The 16,597-nt window shown below is 44.9% G+C and overlaps 1 protein-coding gene across 5 annotated transcripts in view; it reads left to right on the top strand.

Moving 5' to 3' along the window:
• The first annotated feature begins 5,966 nt into the window (after window positions 1-5,966).
• LOC137372691 (ecotropic viral integration site 5 protein homolog) overlaps window positions 5,967-16,597 on the top strand; it is a 308,742-nt gene continuing 298,111 nt past the window's right edge. For 4 of the 5 annotated variants that reach the window (XM_068036790.1, XM_068036788.1, XM_068036787.1 and 1 more), the window contains exon 1: window positions 5,968-6,148. The gene's annotated coding sequence lies outside the window, so the exon portion shown is untranslated. Of the gene's footprint in view, window positions 6,149-16,597 lie in introns of all 5 variants that reach the window. The other variant, XM_068036791.1, reaches the window with a different exon arrangement.

The following is a 16,597-nucleotide window of genomic DNA, read 5'->3' as shown; positions in this document are numbered from 1 at the left end:
AATTGGCCACAGAACTCCAAGACTATGAAATGTAAAACTGTTCGGGGAGTCTGCTGTTGAACACTGGCCAGCAATCCTTGCTGAAATATATATGGACATCAGGTGAAATAGGCTTGGCTGTATTGCTGCAATGGAAGAATAGTCTCAAAGTAAATTTTTAAAAATTACTTGTCGATCCTTTTTTGAGGGATTTTACATCTGTACACCTAGCACCTCAGTTCCTCCACTGCACTGAGCAAGTTACCATTTAAGTTATATTTCCATTCTTTATTCTTTTCCCCCAAATCTATTACCATATATCCATTCTATGTATGAGAGAAAGTGGTCCCAATACTGATCCCTAGGGCACCCTATTCACCACTACCTGTCTGAGAAACATCCAATCACTGTAACTCTTTGCTGTCGGCATTTCAGTTCTTGCTCTGGCGAGACTGCCGCATTCATTTTCATGCTATGGGCCCTAATTTTGTCAACAAATTACTGTGGGGCATTTTATCTGGAGGTCCATATAAAATATATCTACCATGTTGTCTCTGTCTATAAATTCCATTATTCTCTCAAAACATGCTACCATGTTAGTCAAACATAATCAACAATTTACAAATCTAGGTTGACTATTTCTAATATTCTTCATTTATTTTGTCTTTAATTATTGCCTTTAGTAATTTTCCTACTATAAGGCTGACCTAACAGCTCCTCTTGATCTCTTTTTTGAATAGAAGTGTAGCATTTGCCACTCTGGAGTCTTTAGGCACAAGTGATGGCTTTAATTTTTTTTATTATTAATTTATGGGATGTGGGCATCGCTGGCCAGGCCAGCATTTATTGCCCATGCCTAATTGCCCTTGAGAAGGTGGTGGTGAGCTTCCTTCTTGAACCGCTGCAGTCCATGTGGGGTAGGTACACCCACAGTGCTGTTTTTATTGACTTCGTAGCGGTTAGATACAACTGAGTGGTTTGCTAGGCCATTTCAGAGGGCATGTAAGAGTCAACCACATTGCTGTGAGTCTGGAGTCACATGTAGGCCAGACCAGGTAAGGACAGCAGATTTCCTTCCCTAAAGGACATTCGTGAACCAGATGGGATTTTACAACAACGACTAGCTTTTTTTATTAATTGAATTCAAATTCCACCTTCTGCTGTGGTGGTATTGAACCCATGTCTGCAGAGCAATACCCTGGGTCTCTGGGTTACTAGTCCAGTGACAATACCACTATGCCACTGCTTCCCCTGAGAAAAATCACAGTTACTGCTTCTTCCTCAGTAACCCCTTTTCAACATTCTGGGGTCATGCCACCTCATTTCGGAGACTTAATTTTTAGCACTCTCTGACCTCATGAACTATTACCTTATTCATACAAACAGTTATTGATTTCCTTTCTACTTTCTCATCCACACACCTTTAAAGATTATTGTAACTCTATAAATACTGAAACAATTAATTGCACCATGCTCATTTTCGAGTGACCCCGCCTCTCCTTAATTGTTTTTCCTGGTGTGATTATAAAAAAAATGCTTTTTCCCTTCAATATTGACATCAAAGTTTCTTCAGACCCTCTCACCTCTCTTCGTGTTTCATTTGAAAATGACTGTTTTGTGTAACAAATTTTAGCTTTGTTGTAAAGTCTATTTTAGCCTTTAATTTCAGCTTTATCTGACAGTTCATCCACAGGACCACACCCTTAGATGTAGTCCCTTTCTCTTAATTATAGTAACAACATATTGCACAGCGCCTTTAACATAGTAAAATGGCCCAATGTGCTTCATAGAAGCGTTATCAAACAAAATTTGATATCCTGACATATAATGAAATATTTGGACAGATGACCAAAAAGTTGGTTTTAAGGAGTCTTACAGGAGGAGAGAGGGATAGAAAGGCAAAAAGGTTTAGGGAGGGAATTCCAGAGCTTAGGGCCTGGGCAGATGAAGATATGGCTGCTGAAGATTGAGCGATTAAATTCGGGGATGAGCAAGAGGCCAGAATTGGAGGAGTGCAGAGATCTCGGAGGAGATTAGAGATAGGGAGGGGCAAGGCCATGAAGGGATTTGAAAACAAGGATGAGAATTTTATAATCGTGAAGTTGCTGGACTGGGAGCCAATGTAGGTCAGTGAGAACAGAGGTGATGGGAGAACAAGGACCATGTGAGTTAGGACATGGGCAACAGAGTTTTGAATTAACTCAAGTTTATGTAGGATATTCCCAGTCTATACAGAAACAATCTCAGAATTAAATATTTTCCACATTTACTCGACTGTTTTACTCATTAACCTTTTCGTCCAAGTTACCAGACCACTAATTCCTCTATAGTTTGCATTTCTCCTCCTCTAGCTGATTTAGGTGACGAAGCTAGCGGCACAGTGGCGCAGTGGTTAGCACCGCAGCCTCACAGCTCCAGTGACCAGGGTTCAATTCTGGGTACTGCCTGTGTGGAGTTTGCAAGTTCTCCCTGTGTCTGCGTGGGTTTCCTCCGGGTGCTCCGGTTTCCTCCCACATGCCAAAGACTTGCAGGTTGATAGGTTAATTGGCCATTAAAAAATTGCCCCTAGTATAGGTAGGTGGTAGGGAAACATAGGGACAGGTGGGGATATGGTAGGAATATGGGATTAGTGTAGGATTAGTATAAATAGGTGGTTGATGGGCGGCACAGACTCGGTGGGCCGAAGGGCCTGTTTCAGTGCTGTATCTCTGAAACTAAAAACTAAAACTAAAAAAAAACAAAATCAAATTAAACAAAAGTGCCTCCCATTTAAAACGTCACAAAGAATAAAGTCCAAGAACATAAATAAAACATAAGGAAACTCAAAATGAAATCATAATATTATTTACAGCACCCACCTTGTACTCCAGTCTCTCCAGTGCATACTGGTTACAGAATGCCTCAAGTGTACAGGCAGCCACTGAATGCTCCCTCTCCAGGAACACCTGGCTGTGGACATACCATGAGAGAGAGAAAGGGAAGTAGCCAGAGTGAATAACTTCATCGCCAACGTCTAGACTGGACCTGTTGATAGCCACCTTGGCCAGGCTTAGGAGCAGTCCGATAAGGAGGCCTACTGACTTGCCCACCCATCCCACACTGGGTGGCCAAGATCAGGAGCTTGGGACTGAAGTGCAACCAGAAGCTGAGGATCAGCCCTTTCAAATAGCAGAAGAGGGACTACAACCTCTCACACTCCACATATATGTGGAACACAGACTCCTTCAGACCGCAAAAGTTACAGCCAGCCTGGGAATCTGAATCTGCTTAACACTCTATTGCAAACAACTGCTACACTCTCCAAACCAGATCCCAAATGGAACGGGGAAGATTCCTGCATAGAGAGTCCCCCACACAGATGGCACAATGGGATGCCAGGGCATGTCTGGACAGAGGGCGATGGTGATGGAGTGGAGAGTGTGCAGGAGCCTGTCACATAAGAAATCCCTCTGTGCCAATTGGAACAGCACAGAGTGGATTTACAAGAGATGACTTAAGTTGTGAGGTGGAGATTGTCAAGGGAGGTTTTGGGTTCTCGTGTTTATGAAAAATTCTGTCTGAATGAGGGTAAGATCGGATGGAATAGCTCCACACTCTTGAGCCTAAGTCTGCTTTCCTCCAATTAACTTGTCCCTTTCTTCCTTAAAAGTTTCTGAATTACTGCTATTGTGAATGGGAATTGAATTATGGGTTAAACTGAGTCCTGTTTTCCAACATAAAGGAGATATTGGTGCATTGCTGTGCACTACATTAGTTGAGCCTTGATGCACTGCAGATCCTACTACTGGATTTTCATGCTTGTTTAGTGTCCTTTTTTTTTATTCGTTCAGGGGATGTGGGCATCGCTGGCTAGGCCAGCATTTATTGCCCTTCCCTAATTGTCCTTGAGAAGGTGTTGGTGAGCTGCCTTCTTGAACCACTACAGTCCTTGGGGTGTAGGTTGTAGTTTGCACTATGCAGGTATATTAGAGATGTCTTTATGCTGCTCCACATGGCTGTTTGGTAGTGTGTTCACATTGGTTCAGTGCTGAATGTACTGTGCTGACTCAATTTTGTTTTATTAGTTGTGTAGAGTCTGTTCAGTGCTGGCTCAGAGATGCAAAGCTGCAGTCTGTGCAGCCCTGACTGAGGCAATGCGTCCTGTTTCTTTCTTTGCAGAAGACAGCTGTCTGAGTTAGAAGGTTGTTTGTTCATCAGGTGTAGTAATTGAGTCTGTGCTCTGTTATTGTTTGGGATAGAAATGCAATACTGTAATAATGTGCCTCCTGGCTAGATGTAATCATGTGACCTCTACCATGAGGCATTCACTGCAGGCAGCCATCACAAGTTCAGTTCAATAAAGACACAGTAGAAGCAAGACTGTTGTCCTGTGAGCTTGTGGCATGGTGTCAAAGTGAAGCTGAGATTGAGTGTTGCAGAGCTGTATAAAAGCACAGCTACTAAAAGAGGAACACAGGAATGTTTAGAGCTGCTAAAAGCCACAGAAAAGGAACAAAGAAACAGGTCACAGGTGAATGCACTGGGTAAGACACAATGGCTGCAAATTTTCCTCTCAGTGCCAGCCGAAATCAAAGGTGATATGAAGCAGAGCTGGCAGTTTTTCCACTCACAATGGCAAAATTGCGAAATTGCAACAGATTTAAGAAACAAACCAGAGCAGCTACAAGTAGCTACACTTTTAGCACTGTTGGGGAGAGACTGTTACAAAATGTATTCCACCCTAAATCTCTCCGAAGAACAAAAAAAACGGACAGAAATTTTGAAAGCCAGAAGTAGTAACAGGTGCGAGTGACAAATTAAAGGTGAAATGGCAGAAAGCCAAATTTCATTTTGACAAAATTGCCAAACTATTGCCAGAATTGATCATTGGAGAACCAGTAAGGGTACAAACCTTTAATGGTCTCAACAAGAGTCAGCCGAAGTAGCAACTTGGGATCTGCGCAAAGCAGTTGTCACCTTGATCGTATGCGGTGGAAGTGAACAATCAGATATACCATTGCAACCGCAGGCACATAAGGTGTGAACTCACCATCTGCACAGACCACAGATCAACCATCAGTCCCAGAGGTCTACAAGCACCCCAACAACGGAAATGGAACAACAATTACCACGGCATCAAGTGACATGGGAACGACACTCTGGAGAAGGAAAATCACCCAAATGAACAGCCAATGACAACGCGCATGTGCAATGTTAAAAGACCGGCACGATTTAAAGATTATATGTGCAATGCATGTGCAGAGACTGACAAGAATAACAGACTGCGAATGCATGAGAGTAGTTGTGCGCATAGCGGGTAATTTGGGCAACTCAGTGTAAATGATAATGCATGCATTTTTTTGTTTTTTGTCTGAAAGGGGAATGTTTGGGATAGAAATGCAATGTTGTGCTAATGTGCCTCCTGGCTTGCCATAATCATGTGATTTCTCCCATGAGGCAGGCAGCCCTCACATGTTCAGTTCAATATAAACAATACAAGCAAGACTGTTGTCCTGTGAGCTTGTAACTGTTATTGTACTGCAGTTTGTGCGTGCTGATAATTTTTGCAGCCCTGGCTCTGGATTGCAGTGTGTGCTGGATGAAGGTTTTATCACTGTATTCAGAGTTGCTGTATTGCTCTGGCTCAGAGTTGCAGGCTGGAGGTTTGGCAGTCTGTGCTAGCTGAACGGTTCTGCACTGCATTTGGTGCTGCTCTGGCTCAGGGTTGCTGCACTGCACCGACTCCAGGTGGCCGTATTGCTCTGGCTCAGTGTTCCAGCATTGCTGTAGCACAGCACAGCTGTATGGCTCTGGCTTGTTGTTGCAGCATTGCTGTAACACAGCACGGCTGTATTGCTCTGGCTCGCAGTAGCAGTATTGCTCAAGGTCAGTGATGCTGTCTTGCTCTGGGTGCCTGTACTCAAGTCCACGCGGAAGCGTGCGTTGCGGTAGGTTGGGGGGCGGGGCGCGCTGGCGTCACGTGGCCCCGCCTCCTCCCTGCGTAGCCCCGCCTGGCCTGAGTTTGGAGCCGTGGGGGGAGTGAGAGTGATGCTGGGACAAGAGTGAGGGACAGGCTGGCAGGAGTGGGGCTGAGTGGACACTGAACTGTAGCCCGTGCACCTCGCTGGAATTCATGGAAAGTTAATCTTTAAACAAGAGAGTGTGAGGCGGTGGGTGAAATATTTCCAAGGTAAGAGCCGGCCGTTTAATGATTAAATGAGCGGGCCGGCGGCCTCCTTCATTCCCGAAAATCAATAGAGGACAGTGGCCATGGAAGCGGGGAGGGCGGGTGAGCTCTTTGAAAGGGCGGAAATACTGGTCTCCTCCTCCCGAAATACGGCAGTGGTAGCGGGAACGGTCACCAGGGAGCAGACAGGCCGAGGAGTTGTCCGTAGGCCCGGGACTGGCCCCAAACTCTCCTCGCCGCGGTAGAGTGGGTGGCCGCCTGCTGCCTCTGTTCCCAGGGGTGGGTGTTATTTTTTTGCAGAGGTGATGTGCCTCTGTCCTGGTTGAGGCTTTCCCTGCTGTTGGACAGTACACCCAGGCCTGTCTCGAAAGCACCACTTGCTCCAGCTGCTTGCAAAATGAACTAGTACCTGTGAAAGCTTTTCAATTTTTGCTTGCATAACTTTTTATTTTCTCTCCTTCCCCCCTCCCCCCCCTTTCAATGGGGAAGTGAAATTCAATTAGTGTTTTGCAGTCTGGATGACGTTGAGTTAAATACCACATCACCATGGGCAACTGAAGTAATATTCTGTGGTGACTGCAGTTTTACAATCTTGGTTTGTGATTTTGTTTTAATATTGTAGGTGGCACCTTTTGAGTATACAAGGGCGGCGCAGTGGTTAGCACTGCAGCCTCATAGCTCCAGCGACCCGGGTTCAATTCTGGGTACTGCCTGTGTGGAGTTTGCAAGTTCTCCGTGTCTGCGTGGGTTTCCTCCGGGTGCTCCGGTTTCCTCCCACATGCCAAAGACTTGCAGGTTGATAGGTACTTTGGCCATTAGCAATTGTCCCTAGTATAGGTAGGTGGTAGGGAAATATAGGCATGGGTGGGGATGTGGTAGGAATATGGAATTAGTGTAGGATTAGTATAAATGGGTGGTTGATGGTCGGCACAGACTCAGTGGGCTGAAGGGCTTGTTTCAGTGCTGTATCTCTAAACTAAACTAAACATTGTCTGGCATAGGGCTCATTTTTTAAAGTATTTCCAGCACTTTATATTTCAGATTTCCAGCATCTGTAGTAATTTGATTTCTTTCAGTGTTCAGTTGTGTGTGGTGAATTAGCAAAAGTTGTATTTGGTGAAATAAGCTGACAAGGATGAAGAATTGGGTAGAGTGTATCAACATACTGTTTTGTGAATCAACCCATTTGATTTTAATCCAATTCAGACTAAAGAGGTGACTCCTCTGCCCCACCCCTCCATGATCTGACTGCAAATATGATGTGTTGGAATACTGAACCACATAAACAAAATTCCTAGGTTGATTTCTTGTCAATTTTCTATTTACTGTTGTGCTTTGACTGCTTGCTGTGTTGTAGTTCTGTGGAGATAGTTCTCCAGCATTGTGCCCAATTGGCTTCTGAAATGACTGTTAACAGGTACTTAAAATAGTTGTAAAAGCAAAATACTACGGATGCTGGAAATCTGAAATAAAAACAAGAAATGCTGGAAATACTCAGGTCTGGCAGCATCAGTGGAGAGAGAAGCAGAGTTAACATTTCAGGTCAGTGACTTGATAATTTAATTCTGCTTCTCTCCACACAAATGCTGCCAGACATGCTGAGTATTTCCAGCATTTCTTGTTTTTATTAAAATAGTTAGAACACTCTAAGCCCATTCCTATTTTCATAATAAAAGCAAAATACTCAGATGCTGGAAATCTGAAACACAATATCTGTGGAGAGAGAAGCAGAGTTAACGTTTCAGGTCAGTGACCCTTCATCAGAACTGGCAGATATTAGAAATGTAAAAGGTTTTAAGCAAGTAAACTAGGGGTGGGGCAAGAGATAATAAAAGAGCTGTTGATAGGACAAGGTCACAAAGAATAACTGACCAGAAGGTCATGGAGCAAAGGCAAATGGTATGTTAATGGTGTGCTGAAAGACAAAGCATTAGTACAGAGAGGGTGTTAATGGACAGAAAACTGAGCAGAAATAAGAAATGCTAGAAACTCTCAGGTCTTGCAACATCCGTAGAGAGAGAAGCAGAGTTAACATTTCAGGTCAGTGACCCTTCGTCAGAACTGAAACATGAGTCCCGATGAAGGGTCACTGACCTGAAATGTTAACTCTGCTTCTGTCTCCATGGATGCTGCCAGACCTGCTAAGCATTTCTAGCATTTCTTCTTTTTGTTTCATATTTCCAGTATCTGCAGTATTTTGCTTTCAGAAAACTGAGCAGCCTGGCCCCAAGCACAAATATTAAAAAAAACCAGTGGGTAGGCACAGTAGAAACAAACTGAACAAACGAAAATAAAATAAACGCATAAAGAAAAAATAACTAAAAATAAAAGGGGGTGCCCGTCATGCTCTGAAATTATTGAACTCAACGTTCAGTCCGGCAGGCTATAGCGTGCCTAATCGGTAAATGAGATGCTGTTCCTTGAGCTTGTGTTGATGTTCACTGGAACACTGCAGCGATCCCAGGACAGAGATGAGAGCGGGGCTGGGGGCGGTGTTGAAATGACCATCAACTGGAAGCTCAGGGTCATGCTTTCAGATTGAGCGCAGGTGTTCTGCAAAGCGGTCACTCAGTCTGCGTTTGGTCTCGCTAATGTAGAGGAGACCACTTTGTGAGCAGCGAGTACAGTATACTAAATTGAAAGAAGTACGAGTAAATTACTGCTTCACCTGAAAGGAGTGTTTGGGGCCTTGGATAGTGAGGAGTGAGGGGGTAAATGGGCAGGTATTATACCTCCTGCGATTTGCAGGGCAAGGTGATGTGGGAAGGGGAGGTGGTGGGGGTAATGGAGGAGTGGACCAGGGTGTTGCAGAGGGAATGATCTCTTTGGAATACTGATGGGAAGAGAGGGGAAGATGCGTTTGGTAGTGGCATCACGCTGGAGGTGACGGAAATAGCGGAGGATGATCTTTTGGATGTGGAGGCTGGTGAGATGGAAAGTGAGGACGAGGGGAACCCTGTCGCAGTTCTTGGGGAGGGGTAAGGGTAGAAGTGCGGGAAATGGACTGGACACGGTTGAGGGCCTATTTTCATAATGCCCACATGTACATTTCTGGACCTTTTGATCTTTTCCTCGGTCTGCGGTGTTGGGGCCCATTTTTAGCATCCCAGAGTCATCCTGTTTGAGATTATCTACTTCAGGACTGCATGGGAATCAAATTACGGATTCACAGTTTTGGGTTCATACTGCACAGGCGAGGTGCAAGAGGAACTGTATTCCAGCCGGAGTCAAAGTCAGGAAGGAAGGAAGGGAACATTGGCCAAAAAAAATTAGTGTGACAATGCCCATTGGTGCAGCACTTTGCAATGCAGTGCACATTAAGTTCCTCTATTTAATAACTATTTGGACTTTTATTGTCTTTAAAAAAAAAAGTCAATTGTTCCAAGTTAACGTTTTCCTGTTGAGAAGCTGACAGCAGTGTGTGCAGATTACAAAGTTGTGAGATGCACAATGGGAAACACTATTATAATAGAAAATATAAATTTGGAATAATTAGCTTTTAGGTGTTATGAGAAATTCATGTTACTAGAGAGGGATTGTGAAAATTATTGAGGCTTAAAGACTGATGCTTTTTTATGTGTGTGGCTGGATAATTTACCTTTGGTTTGTGTGGTTTGCTTAATTTTTATTATGTACATTTTTTTGTGAGGTGTATAGCTAATGAGTGTTGCTGTTAAAGTTTATGCTTTGTGTAGAAGTTGGAAAGGGTGGTTGTTTTTCTTTCTTAGCTGTTATTTTGAATGTTGCACAGAAAACAATGTTGCTTTTACTTTTTTAACGAAGAATATATTGACTTATATGACCTGTCAATTTCAATTCATATTACAGAAGAAAATATACTGTCAAAATTTTATAGTTTCCACCTCTTGAATGCCTTGTTCTGTGGAACACCACAGGCATGAGTGCGAGTAACTCATTGGATGATTCTGGTTAGTGACTGTCAGCAGACAATTTAACTGCGTGGGTATTCTAACTAATCCTGGTCTTTACTCAATTTATACCTATAGTGATGCTTTTCAGCAAGATTAATAAATATGGAGCAGGAGTGTGAATGCTGTTTGTTTTTGCTGCTCCCTCCTTCTCTAGCAGAGGGCAATGGCTCCAGTCGTAGTGCATCCCTGTAGCACAGACCAGGGATTTGAGAGAGAGGCTCCTTCAGCACAGACCAGATCCCTCCTGATGTCAGTCAGTGCATTTATTCACTCAGCTGTCTGTGGAGCTCAAAAGAAGTTTTTAAAAAGTGCCAACTCCTCACCCTCTCTTATTTACTTACATTGATTTAGTTCAATTGGCAATCTGAGCTGATCACCAAGAACTGACCAGGAATTTAAATAGCTCCCCTGTTTACATTGTTGGTTAGCGATGAATAGTATTCTTGTCAGTGCTTATGTTTGATTAAATTAGAGGAGAGGCTCTGAGTACCTATTTAAAGTGTCCATTGGTGCTGACTAGATCCATGGGCCAGTGCAATTTCTAAAACAATGGAAAATCTGCGCATCAGACTCAAACTGGTATTTGCAACTGTGATTTGAATCTGGTATCTGCACGATCATCATAAACAATGATCACTACAAGTGGATTCTATTGTACTATAATTGATGCAGAGCACATACTGCAAAATATTAAGTAATTAATCATGTTTCCTGTTTCTGGACAAAAAAGTTAAGTGTGATAGGAACAGCAACATTTAGTGAGACCTATAATTGCCACTGTCCATTTGTGTTAGTGTTTACAATAACATCCGATAACTTGAGGTTTTGGCATAAATAACAGTATTTAGTGGAGTTCAGTTGTTTCTGATGTAACAAAGTTAAATTTTGTACAAAAATCATACTGTTGAATAGGAGCACCAGCCAGTTGTAGCAGTGATTAAATATGCACATCTCTCTCTACACCTCTATCCCCCACCAGGACGGTCTAAGGGCTCTCTGCTTCTTCCTTGAGCAGAGGCCCAACCGGTCCCCATCCACCGCCACCCTCCTGTGCCTGGCTGAACTTGTTCTCACATTGAATAACTTCTCCTTCAACTCCACTCACTTCCTTCAAGTAAAAGGTATTGCTGTGGGTACCCGCATGGGCCCTAGTTATGCCTGTCTTTTTGTGGGATATGTCGAACATTCCTTGTTCGAGTCCTGCTCAGGACCCCCCCACCACGCCAGCTGACAAAGGCTGTCAAGTCCTAGAGAGGAGTAAAACTCCCAGAAGCGATGGCTTACCTGTTCAGTTGTATTCGGCCCTGTGGGACTGGGTCAGCCCAGACCTGCTGGAAGTATACGAGAGTATGCTTCTGGCCGACAGCATGTTAGAATCCATGAGGAAAGGCATCATCACCCTCATCTACAGGCAGAAGGGGGAGAGGGCAGAAATTGGCGGCCCATCTCACTGCTTAATGTTGACTACAAGATTCTGTCCAAAGTCATAGCCAGTCGGGTCAAGTCTGTTCTGGAGTTGGTGATTCACCCTGACCAGACCTGCACTGTACCCAGCAGGAAGATCTCTGATGGTCTTGCGCTACTCGGACATGATTGCCTATGTACTGGACTGGAGGGTGGACATCTGCATCATCAGCCTGGACCAGGAGAAGGCTTTTGACAGGAGGGCGGCACAGTGGTGCAGTGGTTAGCACCGCAGCTTCACAGCTCCAGCGACCTGGCTTTGGTACTGGATACTGCCTGTGAGGAGTTTGCAAGTTCTCCCTGTGACCGCATGGGTTTCCGCCGGGTGCTCCTGTTTCCTCCCACAGCCAAAGACATGCAGGTTGATAGGTAAATTGACCATTGTAAATTGCCCTTAGTGTAGGTAGGTAGTCAGAGAATTGAGGGAAGTTGGGCACGTGGTAGGGGACCTGGGATTAATGTAGGATTAGTATAAATGGGTGGTTGATGGCCGGCACAGACTCGGTGGGCCGAAGGGCCTGTTTCAGTGCTGTATTTCTCTATGACTATGACCGACATGATGGATGTGCTTTCCAAAATAGGGTTTGTGGAGGGAGTCTGCAATTGGATCAAACTGTTCTACACAAACATCAGTAGCGCACTCTCAATCAATGGGTGGTAATCAGAAAGTTTCCCTATCCAATCTGGAGTCAGACAGGGCTGTCCTCTGTCCCCCTGTCTTGTTTGTTTGCTGTATTGAACCCTTTGCTGAGTTCATTAGGAAGGATGCGGGCATAAGAGGGGTGACAATCCCAGGCAGCGGAGGCACTCCGGTTAAAACCTCCCTGAACATGGACAACGTTGTCGTCTTCTGCTCGGATCCGCTGTCCTTTCGCAGACTGGTGAGCATCTGCGACCAGTTCGAACTGACCTCGGGAGCCAAAGTTAACCGAGGCCATGTTCTTTGAGAACTGGGCTGACTGATCCTTTGTCACCTTCACCATCAATCAGACTACCTGAAGGTACTGGGGATATGGTTTGGAAGGGCTGGGGCGTGCACCAAAACCTGGAGGGAGTGAGTAGCCAGGGTACACCATAAGCTGAGCATGTGGGAGCAGCAGTCTCTCTCCATTGTGGGTAAGAACCTGGTCATCAGGTGCGAGGCGCTCACGTTGCTGTACGTGGTGCAGGTCTGGCCCATACTCCACTCCTGCGCTGTGGCTGTCACCGGAGCCATTTTTCGCTTCATCTGGGGATCCAAAATGGACCAGGTCCAGAGTGACATGATGTTCAAACCTTTGGATAAGGGCGGGAAAGATGTACCCAACGTCTCCCTCATCCTGATGACCACCTTCGTGTGCGGCTGTATCGAGCTGTGCGTAGAGCCCTAGTACGCAAACACCAAGTGTCACTACGTGCTGAGGTTCTGTCTGTCCCCAGTGTTGCGAAGGATGGGCCTGGTCACGTTGCCATGGAACGTTCCATCCGGTTGGACCGTGCCATACCATCTATCCTTCGTGGAAAAGTTTCTGCGGAAAAACACCTTTGACCACCAATCCATCAGGCAGTGGTCTGCACGGAATGTCCTCAAGGCCCTACAGGAAAAGGAGATGGTGGATCCTGTCGGATGGTTCCCTGAGCAGACTGCCAAAGTCATTTGGCAGAATACCTCATCACCAGAACCTTCAAACAAGCATCAAGATGTAGCGTGGCTGGTGGTGAGCATAGCCGTTCCTGTCAGATCCTTCCTGCATGCCTGGAGTCTCGCCCCCTCCGCACAATGCCCTCGAGGTGGCTGTGGTGGGGAAGAGACTGTTGCCCACCTCCTTCTGGAATGTGTCTTTGCAAAGCAAATGTGGAAAGCGATGCAGTGGTTTTTGTCGAGGTTCATCCCAAGCAGCTCTAACACAGGAGTCTGTGCTCTACGGGCTGTTCCCAGGGACGCACACCGAGACAAACATCAACTGCTGCTGTAGGACTGATCAATTCGGTGAAAGCCGCTCTTTGGTCTGCCCGAAACTTGCTGGTCTTCCAGCGCAAAGAGTTGTCCATGACCGAGTGTTGCAGACTGGCACATTCCAAGGTCCAGGACTGCGTGCTGAGGGATGCACTAAAGCTTGGGGCAGCCGCTGCAAAGGCGCACTGGGGAAAGACCACTGTGTAAGCTCTCCCCAGCAAGGTGAACTGAGGGGCTGGATCCATGGAAAACCCCTTGGGCTGTTTCCAGAAAATATGGGTTTGCTGCAAAGTGTACATGGCATGTAAAATGAAATGGAAGGGTTGTGAGACAACTCACTCTTGTATTGAAGGAAACTGATCTCCTTTGCACTCCTTGTATTGTCGACTTGGTGCTATTTTGAGCTGTTTTGTGATGTAATTTTTTTCATATTTTTATGAATAAAGTATATTCTGGAAAAAAAAATTCTCAGGCCCCCTCCCCCAACACTTTTTCCGGTACATTGATGACTATCGGTGCTTTTTCCTGCTCCTGCCCCGAACTGGAAAACCTCATCAACTTTGCTTCTAATTTCCTCCCTTCTCTCACTTTTGCATGGTCTATCTCCGACACTTCCCTTTCCTTCCTTGACTTCTCTGTTTCCATCTCTGGGGGTAGGCAGCCTACTAATAGTCATTATAAGCCAACCGACTCCCTCGACTACACTTCTGCACACCCTACCTCCTGTAAGGACTCCATTCCATTCTCCCAGTTTCGTCGTCTCCGACGCATCTGCTCTGATGATGCTACCTTCCATTACAGGGCTTCTGATATGTCTTCCTTTTTCCTCAACCGAGGATTCCCCCCAATGTGGTTGACAGGGCCCTCGACCGTGTTCGGCCCCTTTCCCGCATCTCTACCCTCACCCCTTCCTCTCCCTCCCAGAACCGCGACAGGGTTCCCCTTGTCCTCACTTTTCACCGCATCAACCTCCATATCCAAAGGATCATCCTTTGCCATTTCCGCCAGCGTGATGCCACTACCAAAGGCATCTTCCCCTCCCTTCCCCTGTCAGCGTTCCGAAGGGATCGTTCCCTCTGCGACACCCTGGTCCACTCCTCCATTACCCCCACCACCTCATCCCCTTCCCATGGCACCTACCCCTGCAAGTGCAGGAGGTGTAATACTTGCCCATTCACCTCCTCTCTTCTTACTATCCAAGGCCCCAAACACTCCTTTCTGGTGAAGCAGCGATTTACGTCTACTTCTTTCAATGTAGTATACTGTATTCGCTGCTCACAATGTGGTCTCCTCTACATTAGTGAGACCAAACGGAGACTGGGTGACCGCTTTGCGGAACACCTCCGCTCAGTCCGAAAGCATGACCCCGAGCTTCCGGTTGCTGGCCATTTCAACCCCCTCCCCCAGCTCTCATGCTCACATCTCTGTCCTGGGATTGCTGCAGTGTTCCAGTGAATATCAATGCAAGCTCGAGGAACAGCATCTCATTTACCGATTAGGCACGTTACAGCCTGCCGGACTGCATATTGAATTCAATAATTTCAGAGCATGACCGGCCCCCCCATTTTACTTTTATCTTTAGTTTTTTTTTGTGTTTCTTTTATTTTAGTTTGTTTCCACTGTGCCTACCCACTTTTTTTTCATGTTTGTGCTTGTGGCTGTTCAGTTTTCAGTCCTTTAACACCCTCTCTGTACTAATGCTTTGTCTTTCAGCATGCCATTAACATACCGTTTGCCTTTGCTCCATGACCTTCTGGTCAGCTATTCTGTGACTTTGTCCTATCAACACCTCTTTTGTTATCTCTTGCCCCACCCCTACTTTACTTGCTTAAAATCTTTTACATTTCTTATATCTGCCAGTTCTGATGAAGGGTCATTGACCTGAAACGTTAAATCTGCTTCTCTCCACAGATGCTGCCAGACCTGCTGAGTTTTTCCAGCACTGTGTAAAGTAGTTGGATTTGGACAATTGCATAGATGGTTTAGTGGTGGAATTCTCACCTGCCACATGGGCAGTCTTGGTTTGATTTCCAGCCAGTACAAGAAGCATTTCCCGGCACAGTCTTCCTTCTATGCTGAACAATTCTGTGATTCTACGAATGTTGAAGCTGCGTGATTGAAGTCAACTGTAGAGAATGTTATCGAACTTCAGTCATGCGTTAAACTACCTTTTCCCCAAAAATAGGAATCCTAGTGAGTTGATGTATTACAGTGAAGTAGATATTGGCAGATGTTACAGATGTATGCGATACCTTTTTTTTGAACAGGTAAAATGAGTTGGCGGTAGACATCCAGAATACAATAGTTCCTAACTGTGGGCACACCATATTGTGATGTAGGAACTGAAAGTGGATGTTATCTTGAGGGTTAAATTTTTATTTTCTCGGTATATATTTGAACAGTTGTTGATTTGGTGCAATAAAGATGGTTTTGGCTATCTTTTTGTCTAGATCATTTCAAATGTGCTTTGTTTTCTCTGCTGCTTGCAGCATTTATGCAGGAAGGGAGCCAGCCAATCAAGGATCAGAAGATGTAGTGTTTGTATTGGATTGTAACTGTATAACAAAGCTTAATTGTGTGACATTGATCCAAATGGTACAGTTTGGAGTAGTTTTTTTGGAAATGTTTTGTTGACTGCAATGTAACATGTTTGTTCTTTATGGCCATCTCACATGTTGTGAAGTTGAACAGTAGTTGAAGTGGAATTTGTTCAGAAGGGGTACTTGCTTCACTGACCTGAATAATCTTGGACCCCATTTAATACCACCTGAAATTTAGGAAGATGATGCATCACAATCAATCTTGGTCTTGTTATTAAACTGGAGCAAGATCTGTTTTTGGATGGCAAAGGGGAATGGGATTAGGGTCAGACTGGGCTGTGACAGATTTAGGCAATTCTGAATGCTGGATTTATTTTCTAAGAGTGCCCTGCTCTTAATTTTTGATACTGTATAATCTTTTTGCCTGTCATTTTTTTGTCTGTTTCTTTTTAATTTTGCTTTGCAATGGTTCCCTCAGGCTTCTTTTCAGCCATTGATAAATGCTCCTACGCTTTGAGCACGTTGTGTTTATGGAGACCAAATGATCTTTAAATGTTCTGCATTACAGTGTTTGCCTTCA

This window comes from Heterodontus francisci, chromosome 8, assembly GCF_036365525.1.
Source record: "Heterodontus francisci isolate sHetFra1 chromosome 8, sHetFra1.hap1, whole genome shotgun sequence".
Classification (NCBI taxonomy): Eukaryota; Metazoa; Chordata; class Chondrichthyes; order Heterodontiformes; family Heterodontidae; genus Heterodontus; species Heterodontus francisci.
Note: the sequence above shows the minus strand (reverse complement) of the source record. Positions and strands in the feature narration are given on the sequence as shown.